This window comes from Artibeus jamaicensis, unplaced genomic scaffold (assembly GCF_021234435.1).
Source record: "Artibeus jamaicensis isolate MK-2021 breed Jamaican fruit bat unplaced genomic scaffold, CSHL_Jam_final contig_233, whole genome shotgun sequence".
Taxonomy (NCBI): Eukaryota; Metazoa; Chordata; class Mammalia; order Chiroptera; family Phyllostomidae; genus Artibeus; species Artibeus jamaicensis.
The window spans coordinates 56,655,161-56,673,431 of NW_026521486.1; the positions used below are offsets into that span (position 1 = coordinate 56,655,161).

At 37.7% G+C, this 18,271-nt stretch overlaps 2 pseudogenes; one reads left to right on the forward strand and one right to left on the reverse strand.

The window, feature by feature from the left end:
* LOC119065848 (28S ribosomal protein S31, mitochondrial-like) overlaps positions 1-3,713 on the forward strand; it is a 58,983-nt pseudogene extending 55,270 nt beyond the window's left edge.
* A 4,209-nt stretch (positions 3,714-7,922) lies between these two features.
* Positions 7,923-17,723, reverse strand: LOC119065849 (programmed cell death protein 2-like; annotated as a pseudogene).
* Positions 17,724-18,271: the final 548 nt, after the last annotated feature.

Below are 18,271 nucleotides of genomic sequence, written 5' to 3' on the forward strand. Positions count from 1 at the left end.
CTGTCAGTTGCTGCCCTTCCAAAAAAATCTGCAAAATAAATCACTGAAAACTTAGGCTTATAACAATAATTACTTATTTCCACAAACCTGAGTTGGTCAATTGCTGACCGAGGCCATGCTAAGCTTAGTGGCTCTGCTGATGCACACAGCTGAGGGCCATCTGGACCCAACAGAACCAGGATATCCTCAGCTAGGGTAGTCTGGCTCTGCTCTCACTCTCCTCCTGGGACCAGCGAGCTTGCCTGGGCTTCTTTATTCAATGGCAACAGTAGGTATTCAAGAGAGTAAGACCAACACTCAAGTGTTTTTCAAACCTTTAATCAAGGAGTAGTTCAGCCATAGCAGAAGCTCAAATAGAACAACTGACTGAAGCAGATAAGGTTAAAGGAAGATGCCATGCAAGGTGTTTTCAATACAGTCAACACCTTGAACCATTAAGATTCACTGCTACCCTCTTCTTGTCTCTGGTGTCCATTCTACAAAGTTGAATCTATGCTTTCTCTCCTAACAAGATGTCCTCCTTTCTTCCTTGAAGATGGGACCAGTCATAATCTCCTTGAGATTTAAGAAGATTAGTGGTGAAATAAACTAGAATTTATATTGCTGCTGCTGGCTTTATCTAATTTGTGTCCTTGAACCAATTAATGTGGCTAGAGGCCTGGGTACTATAATTAGCAGCTCTCCTATTTGAAACAGGTTTAGGAGACTGCTGTTCATAGAAGATAGGGGTGTTGTGTAGCGACAGGAAAATATGCCCAATAAAATAGAAATAGCTACAGATATTGATTATGTATACACGACAAACTGTTCAGTAACCTATATGAACCTGATAGCATTTCACATGACAATCATCTAATAAAGTGGTTGTTACTAATTCCTGCTTAACATATGAGGAAACTAAAGTATAAGAGGTGGCTTGCAGGTCCATGTATGTGGTAGAATCATAATTCGAACTTGGAGCTCTCCAATTTAAGAAACTAGGCTCTTAACTACAATGGCTTTACTGACTCTTTGAAGTCATATTTATTTTCTTTAATTTTTCCCCAGAATTTTCTTTGAAATTATCTTTTTTTATCTTCAGTTTGCTTATACTTACTTTTTAATGGCTACCCCTTTACCAGTCACCCCCAGTGCCTGGAAATCCACTAATGTTTTAGCTTTTTGTGATAGTATGATTTATTGCTTAGCAAATATTTACTCTCCCTTGATGTTGGGTTTGACTATCTGATGATGTTAGTGGACATGTTAGTGGGCAAAAAGAGATGCCTTCAATGTGCCTGCCAGACTTAGCTAGCCCCTGGTGTTGTGAACTTCATTTTAACCCAGGCCCTAGAATGAGATGCATGAAACAAGTCTGCAGCTTGGAGCAGAGCAGCCCTGCTGAGTTCATCCTACACTGGGGGAACCATAGTTGACCTGAGGACTTGTGAGAATAAATGCTGTTATAAGTCACTGAGTTTGAAAGTGGCTGGTTCTGCAGCTCACATCATTGGCTTCGTGGTTGGTTTAAGGAATTGTGACAAACTAGAGCTGTTCCTTTAATAGCAAAGTATTACCACAAGATAAAAAGAAATGAAACTGCTCTGAATGGTGGCCAGCGTGGGGGTCTCAAAAAATACTTCTCTTTTTTCTTTCAGCAGCAGCAAGTTTGTCATTGTAAAAAATCGCAAAAAGGTAGACAACCATTATAACTTTGTTGATAACATTGTCTTTTTAGCAATTATATCTCATAAAGAACTTAAATTATAGTTAATAATGTTTATTGTAATCATAATATATGGCTTTAATGTGGTTATGCTTACATTTTCATGCACCTCATAAACTGATTACCACCTATTACCCTAAACATACCTACAGTGTCACAGAAACCTAACTATGCTACATGTTATAAATAAAAGAATTAAGTCTAGGGAAGGAGGCATTAGAGATCAAAATGACCTCTTAAGTTGTTATAGATGAGATGGGCCGAAGCTGGATTCAGAATTATGGGTAGGATTCGGAAAAGAGCAGAAGAGGTCACCCCAATTTGGGTCAAAATCTACTGGAATAAGGATTGTGGAAGGGTGAGAATAGAAGTCAGTTGTGATTCCAGGATACCTGGAATAGAAGATTTGTTTAGGAATTGGTGATAAATATGTAAAATGTACAGTCGGAAATACTGTCAGACATTGAAAAACTGACAGAGAAATTTACACTGGGTGGGACAGACAGTGGAGAGCATTTATGAAATCACTCTGAAAATAATGATTTATTAAGAACTGTCTTCTGATGACACTTAAAATCCTTAGCTGTTGAAAAACATGTTTTAACTGGCTCCCATATGCCTATAATGTGCCAAACAGTGGTTGGTAGTTATACGAACAGAAATGGAAAACCAGGCATGACAAGGATTAAAAAATTGAATAAGATATTGTCCCCTCTCTCAGTAAAGCAGGCAGATATTGTTACACCTGTAATACAAGTTATATGTTAATAATGGTTACAGGAAATGTAAAAGAATTAAGAGAATATAGTGAGATGAAAGAGGTGACACATGAGTTTTGTTCACAGTTCAGTTCGTTTCTGGGCAATGTTTCCAAGAGTGTTGGTGATCCTACCTCTTCCCCTGCCTTTCCCACCTCCCAGAGGCATCTGCGGCTGCAACTGTGCTACTTGGCACTCCTTATAGACCGGTCAGGACAAAAAAAATAATATTCAAAGATATTTTGATAGTAACAATGTGATCTATAGAAAGAAAGATGATAAGTCCAATTCAACTGATGAGATTTCCAAGAGGACAGAGAGCCAAGACAGTGAAAAGGAAGATACTAAAAAAAAACAAACTTGTAACATATCAGTAAGGGCACAAAAGTCAAATTAAGCACAGTAAATTTACAAACCACAAATTGGCCCAACCTAAGACCACTCAAAAGTTTGGAGGCCACAACTGGCAGGCTTCAAAAAGCTACAGAAGATGCCCCCAAAAGAGAAGCGAGCCACTGAGTCCTGAATTGGCAGCTGCTGCGTCTGCCATTGCAGCGTCTCTCCTTTTGACAAGCAGACAACCAGCTGCTCACGTAGCTCCCGCAGCACGAGGAGAACTCAATGGCACAGAAAGATGAAGAAAGACCAAGAAGAAGATTCCGTGCCATAACGTCAGATGTGAAAGCTGCCCAATGTGCCACAGATAGAGCTGGTACCAGACCAGCTCACCAGACAGTTTCATGAAGGATCTGCCAATTGTGTTGGCGGGAGAAGACTGCTGCTCTTAGAAAAGGTTTTAGGAACAATATATTCAAGGTGAAAGGACTTAATATTTTCCATCATCAGGCAGCTACTTGAGAGACACCTGAAACAGAAACAGCCCCTTCGTTCGCTCTGAGATGTGGAATTTGCCAAGCAGGGAGCTGCCGTAAATGAACAGCCCTTTCAGGGTGATAATTGAAGAGATGATCCGGTAAATGGGAGAGGGGAAACTGTGGGACTTCCCAACTAACAATGGAGCAGGTTTTGATGATGGTGGTTCAGAATTTCAGGAACATATATTTCTGGGTAAATCCCTGGAAGGTTTTCCAAAACAAGGGCCAATTCACTGCTTCATGGAGCTGGTGGCATGTGGCCTTTCTGAAAACCCATATCTGAGTGTTAAAAAGTGGAACACATTGAGTGGCTTAAAAATTCTTTTAATGCCAAAAATAGACATACTAAAAGAAGGTGACATACAGTTCAGTTGAGGACCATGTACATTTTTATTTCAAGCTGTTGGAGATTGGTTTGCTATCTGAACAAAATAATTTTACGAGATAAAAAGAGAATATAGGTGATGGAGAGATTAGTTACTATTGGGAGGATTGAGGCAGTTTGAGATGAGGTTGCAAATGGGCTTACTGGTAACTTACTTATAATGGGCCATAAGAGGGCAGGATCAAAAAGGATGTCACAGCTTCTAATCCAGGAGACCGAAATAACTGTGTTGGCACTGACAGAAATAGGAACCTGGAAATCATGATAACATTAACTTTGCATCAATTTCCTAATTGATACAGGTCGTGATAAGCCAACTGTTTTTGATTCAGTTCTAAATTCTGTAGAATGGTTATAAAACACTTGTTTTTTAAGAGTTAACCTCATTGAACTCAAGATGTTTAACTCAAACTGTGTTGAAATGAGTAAAGAATGAGGAAATATATCCCCATGTGGCTCTTCTTGGATGCAAATGTTCTGGAAAATGTGAACAAACACTTAGCTTTGCTAAAAATGTATTATCTTACAAGCCATCTGCAGTGCCTTACCTTTTGGAAAGTTTGGGAGGAGGTAGAGAAATAAAAAAATTTAACTGTAACCTTGAAAAATTTAGCTATAACACGGAAAAGTTTGATAATAACCACAACATACATAAAAACATGGACATGGGAAAGGGAATCTCATTGTGCTGCTGCAAAGCCTCAGCAAACATGAGCGCTGGTCTAAGGGAAGACAAACCTAAGCCGACTCCATGAAGTCTTGGAAAATATGTACAAAGACATTGCCAGTAACATCACATTCCAATCAGTAACACATGCTTTTCTTGAGGTTAAAATGACTATTCGAAATAAATCAGCAAAGACAGTAAAATTTCTGCAGATGTTATTATTTTTTAAGTCTCTTGTTAATGCTGGAAGTCCAACCTCCCTCCGCCACATTAAAATGCTGTTTCTGCAGACTGCATTGGGCACTTTTATCTCTCATGACCTGCCGCCCTCTCTGAGGAACGAGAGGTAAGACTTGGCTTCCTTCCTCCCTCCCTTTTTCCTAACCTCTTTTTCTCCTTCCCTTGTTTCTTCCTTCCCTGAACATTAATTGACGACCTATGCATCCCAGTTTACACTCGTACACTTTACTCAGAATGCTATAATCCTTAACAAGTCTTCCTACCTGTAGCATTGTCATTTCCAAGGTCATTTAAAAAAGCCTGATTGATGAATCTGACTTTCCAGTGTGACTGTGTTCTTTCTTGGTTTACTATTGATAATTCTACCTGATGGAGCTTTCCATAATTCTTCCACTGACCTGTCCACAGCTTCATCTTCGGCTGCTTTCCCCCCCATTGTCTCATCCCAGTCAGGGCAGCATTCCCTGAATGCAGCGAGAACCCTCTCTGGTTTTGTGCACAAGCAAGCTCCTACTCTTTCTTCAAACTGTTATCACATGTCCTTTCCTCTGAACTGCCTTCAAAAAGATTAGTCTCTTTTCTCCCCTCTAGTCCCGTTGCTTGGTATTTGCCTCTGTGGAGTACACTTATTCCGTAGTATTACACTTAATATTTTTTTATTATGTCTGTTTCTTCCAGCCCTGCCCATTATGAGTGGTCAGTAAGTATGTGCTGAGTTGTGTGTCAGTGATTTTCATTTTGAACTGAACTACCCAAGTGGCCTCGATTTTCAACAGCTTTTTGGTAAATCTAGAAATCACTGAAAAATTATAAGAGCAGGAAAATGCGACTTTAGTATTTCTTAATAAAAATGTATATCTGAGATGTGATTCTTTATCAATTTCATGTATTGATAACTAAATAAAGCAGTACATTTGGTGATCATTTTAAGCCATGGAGAAATGTCTGGGCTTCTTCTAGGCGTTAAGAAGGCTTTGAACAATTGTTCGTACTGTGGATTCCTGAGCTATTTTTGCCCAAATCAACACATCTGTTTCCTGCCCTGTAGAAAAATTCTTTGCTCACCTGTAGTTTGACTTCACGTTATGTCTTCTGACATGTCCTTGGAAAGCCTGTGTGACACATTTTCCTATAAATTTGGCTACAGTTTGTGTTGTACCAACTTGACCACTTTGCCTTATGAAAACACTATAAATTCCAGGATCTAATTGGCACAGGATTGCTTTTCCACAGACGAAGCCAGATGCAGAGCAGAGCCCCAGCTGTGTGCTCTTGGCCAGCATTTTCCTGGTTTTCTTTCCTGCCCCCCCCAGCAGCATCTTTTTAAACAATATTAGGAAATTGAGGAAGAAAATACATATTTGAGGGTTAGTTGAGCAAAACGTGAAGAAATGCAGAGAAAATGTTATCCTTGCTCTTAAAAAGTTGTTCAAAGAACCATCTTTTAGAAAAAAACAACATCACATTTCACTTTATTAAAACTAAAAATATTACAATTTTAGAGGTGCAGATTGAGGATAGAAATTTGGAGCTGGCCCAGTTAGTGAAAAACAAGCAAGGCCATTAACTTCACATGTAACTGAGAGTGAACAGGCCTTTGAGCCTGGTGGGAAATTGCTTATCAGTGACTTTCACCTGAACAATTTTAATAAAATGATACAAATTTAAGTCATTTTATCATAGAGGAAATAGGTAATGGATGGCAAGAAAAATAAGTACACTGTGGTTAAAATTTATTTTAACCAAATTAGAAGAGAAAAAAAGATATTAAACCAAAGGGGTAGGAGAGGCATCATGGTCAAATAAAATAATCTTTCTTTATAATTCATTATTTATTAGAAAATACTGAAGAGCAATCAAAAGCAGGCAAAACTGGGTAGGAATTCCACCCATGAAAACAGGTTAAATCCATGTTCCTGTTTGCATTAAGGGTCAGGCTATGACACAGGATGGATAGAACTCAAGTAGAAAACCACAGTCTTATTAGCTTGTGGTATCAAAGGAGAGGGTTTCAGGCTTAGAGTGGCTGGGGATTAAGGAGAAGATTCTGGAAAGGATGAGTGCACAGGTGGGGAACCCCTGTGTCACCATGAAAATGCCCCTGAATCGCAAAGGCACTGAGGAGACTCCAATGAGCTGATGGAATGCAAACACTAGAGCTGAACATATTTTGCTGCTGCTAAATTAGATTGGCTAAATACCAAGTGTTTTGGAAAAACCGCAACTTTTATACGGTTCTGATGAAAATGCAAAAAGCTATAAACTACATTAAAAAAGTATGACAGTTTTGTTTATAATGTGAAATATCCACCAGGCCTATGACTCAGCCATTGCATTCATAGGTATTTGCCAAAACAAAATGAAACATATGTTCCCGTGAAGACTTAGACATGAATGTTCACAGAAGTTTATTTTTTTGACTTAATTAGGCACAGAACCTATTTTTATTGGAGAAATATACTTTGAGGCGTAAAGGTCATTTCACTTAACCCCACCCTCCATAGTTAACCAGTTCACACCTAGTATGTATTTCTCCGACTTTACTTCTGTGCACATACATATGTGCAATATTTTTCAAAAGTGTATGTTCATACTAGGAATACCATGTATAATGACGACTTGTCAATTTAGATCTGATCTTATTCGGTATGCAGACAGCTCTGTATCATTATAACTGCACAGCCTTCCACTTGACAGATACCCCACACTTTATGCTCTTCCATGTCACTGGACATCTTTATTTCATTAAGATTTCTACGTTGCAAACAATGCTTAGAACATCTTTGTACCTCTCTCGGTGTAATTACTTTCTAATGATAAATCCTAAAAATTGAATTGCAAGGTCTAAGAGATTATGAGTGTTTTTAAAGCTTTGCAACCAGGTGTCCAGCCTGCAGTGCATGGGCCACATGCAGGACAGGATGGAGTCCAGGATGGCTAGCACTGCGGCCCAACGCAGAATTGTAAATTTACTTAAAACATGATTTAGTTTTATTAGTAAGTGTTATTACTTAGATATGTACTTTTCTATGTTAGCCATCACAAACTTGGGACCTGCTCGACAATTTAAAAATATTATCAAAAGGGCCGCTGCATAATTAGGGTTATCCTGTGAAGACTTTTATGCTTATCTGTGGTGGCAGATGTCACGAAAATTATCACGGACCTTTTTTTTGCTCATCAGTTTTCATTAGTGTTTTTGTATTTAATGTGTGGCCCAGGACAACTCTTCTTCTTCCAGTGTGGCCCAGAGATGCCAAAAAGTTGGATCCCCTGAATCATGATGTTGTCGTTAATGTGTATCCATTACATCTTGCTCCCAAACAGATTCCTCTGTGTAGCCAGTTCCCAGCCTGCAGCCTGCAGCCTCCAGCACAGGTGAAGACGGCCAGGAGGCCCCAGTCAGCCCTCCTGCCCAGCCCGCAGCCTCCATGCAGTTGAAGAGTTGAGGCGTGATATTCTGGAGTTCAGATATTCTCTCGGTACCACAGGGGCAATGTGGAATACCCTTCATTGAGGGATATTTTTGTCAGAAATCCCCATGGGGGCAATTCCTCTGCCCTACCTGAGAATCTGTTCTGGTTCCAGGGCTATTTTAGTTTTTAACTTCTGGAAAATTTCATCTTCCCTAGATTCATGTTTTGCCATGGAATTCAATTCTTGAGGTTCTTCAGCCATGTCCTATATAATCTCTGATTCATCTTTTTCCAAAGTTTCCGGTGTAATCCCATCTTCTGTGGCTATCATGATTTTAAACCCTTGAAAGCTGTGGTCTGAAACTGTATTGTCTGAATTATCCGAGTGTGTGCAAGCCTGTCTACGTCTCTTATCTCGAGTCCCGCGTCTGGGTGCTCCTCACTGCCGTGATGTGCCTTGTGCCTCCTGCACCTTCAGAAGATCCTCAGAAGGTGGCTCACAGGCATAAAAGTGATTTGTCCCTGGCAGCTAAGTTATAAACACCTGTTGGGGAACTGGTCACTGCGTAGCCGCCCTGTGCCCGCCGCCTCCTCAAAGCCCAGCTCCCCTCCCCACTGACCGACCCCGCAGTGCCACCAAGACGACGCACCACACCCTTGGAAGGCAAAAGTGGGTCATCTGACATCTTTATTTTTATCAGCCAAGGATTAAACAAATTGTAGTGCACCCATTACAATGGGACCCAAGTCAGCCATAAAAATAAACAATTATTAATACACCCAATAACATGAATGTCTCAATGAGTGAAAGATGCAAGCCATGAAACAGTATATACTACATTATTGCATTTATATAAAAGTATATAAATTGCAAATTAACTTGTGCTAATGACGAGTAATCAGCAGTTGCATGATGAGGGACGCATCCTTATGGTGTGAGGAAGGGGCTGTAAAGGGCAACGGAAACTTGGTGGTGACAGAAATATGTGTTATATTAGTGTGTCGACAGCATCACAGTGAGTCCATATGCCAAATCTTATCACACTGAACTCCAGTTATGTGAATATATAATTATGGGAGTTTTAAAAAATTATACCTTAATGACCTTTTGTTTTAATATTTTTATAAATTTTTTTGTTAAAACACATGCTACCAGCTTTACTTAATCTTTTCCCACTGCAAAGTTTAATTTTCCATGGGGGCTCAAAAGTCAATATTGGAGATTGGTCATCATGGACTGTATCAGACCCTAACTCGAACTATTGAGGCCTGGGAGGTTGTTTCCCTCTTTCCATTAATCTGAAGACAGATATACTTACCTTTATACATTTTTTTCACTAAGTGTATTATTGCCCAGAAGCTCAAAGTGTGAAATGGTGCCATAAGAAGTGAATCAAAGAGATAATTTAATCAGCATTATTATCTTCCTGTTAAACTCCATATATATTCGCTACTAACATTGAGATACATATTTAAAATAAATTAGAGAGAAACCATCACTCCAGTCTAACCCCACCTTTCAGGTTACTAACCAGGGAGCCTAGCTATGAACAGGAATTGAAAAGTATGGGCCTGAGATTTTTAAAGGGTACTGGGGATTTTTTCTTAGTCGAACTCCTTTAATGAATACTCTGCCTTGGTTACTTTGAAAGACATTTTGTGCCATTTATTTTCAATCAAAGGGTTATTAAAAACTTAAATTCTGGCCACATCATATGTTGAAGTTTATTATATCTTAAAGCTTATGGCCCTCCAAGTGTGAGGACTGATAAAGACTGCCAAATATAAAGTAACAAAATAGAAGAGCTTTGACAAGTTATAGAAAAGAAATGATAATGAAAACCAGGAAAGCAGACAGGGACCGTTTGCAATGTAAATAATTTAAAATAAATTATTTTCTCAAAAATAGATATTAATCCCACATGAGCAGCCCTGATTTTGACTGTCAGTGCTCACAGGGTACAGACTCTAGGATATAGTTATACAAACAATAATTTGGTCAAACCTGGCTGGTGTGACTCAGTGGACTGAGTGCTGGCCTCAATCCACTTGCGACTGAGAGTCGCTGGTTCAATTCTCCACCAGGGCACATGCCTGGGTTGCAGGCCAGGTCCCCAGTAGGGGGCGCATGAGAGGCAACGGATCACTGTTTCTTTCTTTTCCTCTCTCCCTTCCCCACTCTTGAAAAATAAGTAAGTAAATAGAAAGGATAATTAAAAAACAGAATAGTTGGGTCAGAGGAGTTTTCACAAACTCATCCAAAGGGATTCTTGCCTCAGCCTTACAGATAAGGGACAGGCCACCTAACCTGCGCAAAACCGTAACAGTCCAAGCCTTAGAGAAAATCCCTCTTTGGGTGCAGCTGGGGAAGGAGTTCAAACCACCTCATGCACTTACAAAGTGCATTTCTAGCACTAGAGTTTTTAAAAGTCTTTTTTCAACAATGAAGGCATTCCCATCTATTTCCTTTTGGTCAACACTAAGCGTGAGGATAATGTACTTATTTTGCAAGCGATATATGCTTTTTGTCTGGAATAAGCCAACTTTCATTATGATCTAGTAAATATTGTATATCAGTATTAACTAACTTTAAATTTCATTTTTCACAACACTAATTATGAGAAATACAGTGGTTCTCATTTTTTATAATTTTAAAATAATTAAAAAAAATTTTAAAGTAATTTTTAATAATTTATTTAATAATCATTTAAAATAATTTTTTAATAATCATTTTTAAATAATTTTAAAAATATGCTTTCCTTAAAGAGACAATACTAGAGTCCATTTCAAAACTCAAGAATCCTTAAATGATCAGATCATTAATATCACTGTCTTGGGAAAAAAGAAATAGTTTCACAGATAGAAACAGTGCCTAGTGCATCAATTTAATGGAGCAACAATTTTACTGACTTTACAAAAATCATGCATAAGAATTTGGTCAGCATTCTTAGGTCAAATAGTTCTTGATGGTATTTGCTTAGTTTGCTTGAAGTGTTTTTTGTACAACTTAATCCTAACAAATCCTTTATAAAGGTAGAGTGAGAAATATTATGATTAATCTTTTATACTTAAAAATGAAGCTTAAAATGGTGATGTTTACAACATATTTACTTAACAGCAAAGCTTCGGGTATGTATATAACTTCGAAACTATAAGATGTCAGTTTTCCAAGAATTTTTTGTCTTCCTTTGAAGGAAAATATTGACATACATTGTTAATATGTAAGGAGCAAGTGCTTGCAAGCCATTATTATTGCAGCCTCTGTGCTTATGCTACTTATCTCTAAAGATCTTGGAACTATTGACAAATTTACTCTTTTGTTGCAATCTCACAAAGTAGATTCAAGAAAGGGACAAGCCCATTTTAGAGTGTGGAGATTTAAGGTCTAGGGATGTGATCTGCCATTGTTCCAATCTGAGATTTGGCCGGGGAACATCCTGAGGGTCTTAAGGCCTTTGCAGCTGTGCCTGTACGCACAGCTCCGTGCACCTGTGTGCACGGGACTGTGAGCACAACGAGGGGCTGGCAGGTAGCAAACTCTGCTGATAGGAGTCTTCTCTTAACAACACAAGGCAGTCTACGCAATGCCTCTAAGAGTTTAGCTTGGCTTTCTAACTTAGTGAAATCCAAACAAGTAGTTTTCAAAATGTCCATTCTTAAATTAGCACTTTCTCTTTTAGCTGGAATCCAAATATAAAAACTTGCCTAAAATTTATTTTACCTTAGCAAAACTATGTAGAGGTTTTGCTAATATCTAAAGAAGACATCCATATAGAATTTTTAAAAATGCCCAACAATACAAAAATAATATAAAAATAAAGAGGGTATTATATTAATCTGTTGTGAGGGGCATATTATATAAAATTAGATGTTCGAAAAGAAATTAATATGTCATTATTTCAAATTACTTAGATAATTTTTCCTTTAGAGTAGGTTCTATATTTTTAGGGTTTGAGTAAGTATAAAGGAGAAAACTGCTTACATGTAATTTTTTATTACATTAAAAAAACTGTAACACCAAATTTATGCCTCTCGCATTTAGTGGGAAAGTGGCCAGGTCATTGCGGAGGGCAGCTGGCATGGACTGCCTCACTTGACATTGTGGACACACCTTGTGAACTTAGATTTACTGAAACTGAGAAAGTTTAAAATGGAAGAACATGCACGGGAAAATCAGTGCACTTTTAATTTTTATTATGAACAATTAGATTTTAACGTAAACTAAAATGAGATTGCAGATTATATTTGGAGAAAGTCCTGCCATTTACACATTTAAAATACCAACTTGTTACTAATTAGATCATTTTAATTGCTTCTTAAGGAAAGAGTGCAGGAGAGAAAGAAGAGTTGATATTTTGCACTAAGCAGTTGCTGATCATGGAAGATCCTGTCTGCTGATGGTGTAGTGAAAGTACCAAAGTTTATGCTTAGTGTATATATATTTGTGAATGTTTCTTCCTCGGGTACTGTCACTTCCACTTGTAAGGATAAATTTCCTAATTTAGCATTTAAATTGACTAGATTAAAATGTTGCCTCCCGAAAGCCTGTGTGTGCGTGTGTGTGTGTGTGTCCCTCCGGATCATTCTAAGCCTGACCCGCGATTTTTCTTCCTACTCTCACGTTTTAAAACAGCTCCCAGGTTAGGCAGGGCCCGCCAGCTTTTTGGTTTATAATTCTCTCTTTGTGCTGTTAGAGGGGCGAGAGGGAAACAATGTGCCCTTTCTGATCTCCTCTATCATTCTGCATAAACTAGAAGAAAGATAAATAGAAAGAGGAAAGGGAGAAAGAAGAGAGAGGGAGAGAAGCTGGGAGAGAGAGAGAGGGAGAGAGAGAAAGATCTTTTCATTTAACAGTTAGCACCTGAGAAAACACCCACTGGACTGCATTTTTTCATCCCTCTGGCAAACCTGCACATGGCCTTTGTTTGGGTTAGCCTGGATAGGGCTTTGTTTATGTGTGCTAACTGACAATTTAAATTTAGGTCACTGTTTATAATTCAAGGTATGTGTGAAAAACAAACCGAGGGGATTGTTCTAAAGGTAAAGACATTTAGTAAAGAAAAGACAGAGATGGCTTTCTTGAATAAAATGGCATTTTTCATTATTTTTTATGTCTTGATATATCTCCCCAGGGGTACCCTTTGGGGTCACCAGTGAAGAGGAACTGAAAGAATCCTAAACAACCAGATGGATTCCTATTGATTCTCCAGATGTATCTTTTCAAGTAGTTTTCCACTTGTGGAAAGGCCAACCATACATTAATTATTGTTTAACTCCTCACATTTTATCCAAACTATGTGTCAAATAAGTAATTTTTCCTTGCTTTACTCACATGTAGCCTTCATTTGACTATAAAGCCTGCCAAAGGTTGCTTATCCAACTTCAGGTTTAATTGTAAAATGTAAATGGCTGGCTCCTTGCTTTCCTCTGTTCTATTGTCTATCATTCTTCACCCCATAGAACAATGATTGTCCTTAAAGACTATGCATCCATCGCCTTTGTTCTCAGTTGCCCCACTATTTCTGTCTGTGGAGCACCACACTCTCAGAGCTTGGGGTACAAACCTGTCCCGAAATGTAAACTCCACACATATTGATGCAATAGATTTTCTCTAAAAGTAAGATTTGTACCTGCAATCTACCATGGAATTTATAGCACAAATAGATCCCTTGTTTCTCCTGTTTTAAAATAAGAAATTAGAGTCTCTTGAGTTCTAGTTTCTGTAAGAACAACAGAAGAGACAAACACTCAGCTAATGTTTAGTATCCATATGCTTCAATAAAGAGACCAGATGTCCTGCATTTGTCAAGAGGGACAAAGAACTATTTTTTTCTCTCTCACTTCTGATTATTTCTTTCAAAAAGTCTATCATGGACACATTTTGTGCTATTACTGGCTCTCCTTGCAATTCTTATTCATGCCTGGCTGTAAAAGTATCATAACCGATAACCTCGTGCTTCATAGTTGGGACTTGAGGAAAATAAAAGTTTGTCACCCCTGTAGGGGTTCTGTAGTTTATTGTATGAAAACTTGTGGCAGAATCCTCATATTGCCTATGTCATCATGTAAAGTAAATTAATAATGTAAAGCAGGTGTGACCTTGCTTTTTTAAATACTGAGCTTTGACACATTTTTTTAAATCTTTTAAGCACAATAATAAAATGTGATCTCATTATATAGTAAATACTGTCAGGAAAAACTGTCCAAGAATTGGAAATGGGATGAAAAGATTGTGGGAGACCCTTCGCATGGAGCGCTGGGTACTGTCTGTCAGACTCCTCAACACTTATCAGATTCTTAAGGGGTGAGCATCTTTGAGTAACTTTTATTCATTAAGTCAGGTATTTGTAAGCATTTAGTCTCAGAATGTCATGACATTCTTTAAAGAAAATCATCAACAAAATACAGTGACAACTCGAAGAATGGGAGAACATATTTAATAATATCTCTGATAAGGTGTTCATATCCAAAGTTTATAGAGAACTTACAAAACTCAACACCAAAAAAACAAGCAAGTGAATTAAACAATAGGCAAAGGACCTGAATAGACACTTTTCCAAAAAGGACATACAGATGACCCATAGACATATGAAAAGAGGCTCAACATCACTAACCATCAGAGAAAGACAAATTTAAACCACAGTGAGATATTGTCTCTCACTTGCCAGAATGGCTATCATCAATAAATCAACAAAGAACAAATGCTGGTGAAGATGTGGGAAAGGGGCAATACCTGCACTGTTGGTGGGAATGCAGATGGGTACAGCCACTGTGGAAAGCAATATGGAGATATCTCAAAAAATGAAAAATGGAACTGCCTTTTGGACCAGCAATCCCACTTCTGGGAATATATTCAGACACCCAAAACAGTGATTTGAAAGAACATAAGCACCCTACGTTCATTGCAGCGTTATTTATAATCACCAAGATATGGAAGTAACCCATGTGTCCATTAGTAGATGAGTGGGTTAAGTACCCATGGGACATTTACACAGTGGAATACTTGGCAGTAAAGAAAGAAGAAAGTTTTGCCCTTTGCAACAGTATGGGTGGACCTGGAGAACATTATGCTAAGTGAAATAAGCCAGTCAGAGAAAGATAAAGAGTGTATGACTTCACTTTTACATGGAATCTAATGAACAAACTGAACTGAAGGGAAGTGGGGACAGACTCACAGATGGAGAGCAGATGACAGCTGTAGAGGAGGGGAGGTTACAGGGTGAAGGGACTGAGCAAAAAGGAAAAAGGACTCATGTACGTGGACAACAGTGTGTTGATTTTGGGGGGAGGGTATATAAGGGGACTAAATGGTACTGGAAAAAGATGCAATAAAGATTAAATAAAAAAATAGTTGGTGACCTCATAAATAGTTTTGTTTATAGTGGCTTTATCCATGGATATTTAACATATACATCAAAACAAAGAAATTAATATATATATATTTGTTAATTTAAGTAACAATAATAAATCCATCACCTATTTATATAGGCACTTGCTTTTTTTTAAAAAGTCCTCACCCAAGGAAATGTTTTTATTGATTTGGTTTCAGAGAGAGAAAGAATGGTGGTGGAGGAGAGAGAGAGAGACAGACAGACAGACAGACATTGATTGTTTGCCTCCTGTATGCCTCCTGACTGGGGGTCGAACCCACGACTTAGGTATGTGTCCTGAACAGAAATTGAACCTGCAACCTTCTGGAGTACAGGACAACACTCTAACCAACTGAGCCAACTGGCCAGGGCAGCACCTCCTTATTTTTATGAAAAATATTATGTTTTCCCAAATAAAATGTTTAGGGGAAGAGCAACATTATTTCACAGTTTTGCAAATTTCTTTCATGTCTGTCTGGCTTGATGGAAGACAGCTGGGTTCTCCTGTCTGCCTCTGCCTACAATTTATTGCAGTCTGTTTTCTTTTTTTTTGGTTGGAATATGTAAAAAAATCTAACCCCACATAGATATGTAGTCAGAAAAAGCAGGAGTATCTGCAGAGCCCTTCCATTTAACTGTGCATGTTCTTCTTGGATATGACACCTTGGTGGACGAGTGGTAGCTTCTTGAAGGTTAGTGGCAATGTGGAATCTGAAGCCATGCCAATGAGGTTCCAAAATTGTTCCTTTTAAATTTATGTATCTTGTACTTTAAATAGATCACTTACGTATGTTGCATAATATAACTTGTTGTTTTGAAATATAAACACAAAGATATCCATCACACAATGTTTGTGATAGAGAAGGGCTGGAAATAACCTAACTTAGATTTGCCCTATAGAAAACTTGTTAAACTGTGGGAATACCAAAAAAACCCACAAAGATTATTTTACATGCATTAAATTACTATGTGCATGTGTGTGTATCCAATGTCAGAAATAGATATAGATGGGCTATTGAAGAGTGGCAAATTTCATCATAAAGCTGCATTATAGCATAGTCATGTTCATAGAACTTTGTATACACATGTCAGCATAGCTAGGTAGATGAAGTTTTGAAGGAAATTTTCCAAAATATCGTATTTGCGATTATAGGTTAATCACAAATATCTCTGGGTTGAGAGATTTGGGGGCTTGTTAATAGAAGCATCTATAAATTTTTATTATTAGAGAAAACAATAAAGCTATTTTCTTTTTGGACAATGAAAGTCAGTTTTGTCCTTAAAAATAGAAAATAATGCCTTTTATTTTGATAGTCAATGTTGGCAGGAGCTCAAAGCAAGATGTTGCTTATGTGCCATTTAGCAGAAGTATTAGTGCAATCTTCCTGATCAGAAATTTGGCTGAAAACTCTTAAATTTTATACTTGCTAATTTAACCAGTTTAATTCTACTAATTAATTTTACAGGAGTACTCAGAGATATATACTCAAAGACTTATGTGTTGGGTTGGCCAAAAGGTTCATTTAGATTTTTTGTGCAATGGCTCTAATAGTGCTTACCATAGTTATCTTCAACTTCATCTGAAACAATTTTGTTAGATTGTATTGTGACAGCTGTCATATCAGTGTGCATTTAAAAATTAAAACTGGTAAATTTTTGTGCAGCCACTTTAATATTGAAGATGAAAAAGAAATATGCAACATTTTTAACATATTATGCTTTATTATTTCAAGAAAGGTAAAAGCACAAAAAAAGATTTGTGCAGTGTATGGAGAAGGCTATGTGACTGATTGAATGTGTCAAAACTGGTTTGTGGAGTTTCTTGGTACTATTTTGCCCAAATAATTTTTTGCTGTGGGGCTGTCTTATGCATTAGAAAATGTTTAGCAGCACCTTTGGCTTCTACCCACACTAGAAGCTAATGGCAGGAGATAGCTGATGCACTCAAAATATCCAAATTAATAATAAAACACAAAAACAAAGCGGCACGAGCCCCCAGAGAAAAAAAGAACCACCCAAAAAAAAAAAAAAAAAAAAAAAAAAAAAAGTTATTGGTGAAAATGGAAAATGTGTCTTTTACTTTATGGAAAAAACTACATGGACTTTATCGGCCAACCCAATAAAACAGTAATGCCAACCAATAGGAAATAACTTGAGTATATCATAGTGTGTCCACCTGATGTAATGCCAGGCAGAGGATGCTGCGAATCACTCTCGTATTTTACCTGTTTGCACGTCTGTAGCTACGGGCTGCTGGGATTCAGGAAAGGAAGCTATAAGAAGTTGAGAACTAGGGGCCATGGCCATCTTTTCTCTTTTTGGTTGATTATTTGGGATTTGTTGCCTTGCCATTTCTCTTTTGATCCTTCTTGGACCTCAAGTCTCCACTATTCTTTGTCTTTAGTTGCCTCCACTCGGGTTTATTAGTGACCCATGATTTCAAGTGCTACTTAGAGTTATAGGTGCACATTCTTCTGCCTTTCTTATAATACTTTATTTCTGAGATTCTGAAATACTATTTTAAAAACCAGTGATAGCAAGAAAGAATAGTTTTTTAGTTTTTATTTTTAAATTTATTTTTAAGTTAAATTTGAGATACCATATTACATTAGTTTCAAATGTAGAACACGGTGAGTAGACATTTATATAGCCTATGAAGTGATCACCCTGATATGTCTAGTACCCACCTGACATTATATGTAGTTATTACAATATTATTGACTATTTCCTTATGTTGTACTTTACATCGCTGTGAATATTTTTATAACTTTAATTTTATAAGAAATTATATTTCTTAATCCATTTCCCCATTTTCACCGTTCCCCCCACCCCTGCCGTCCAGCACCATCAGTTTA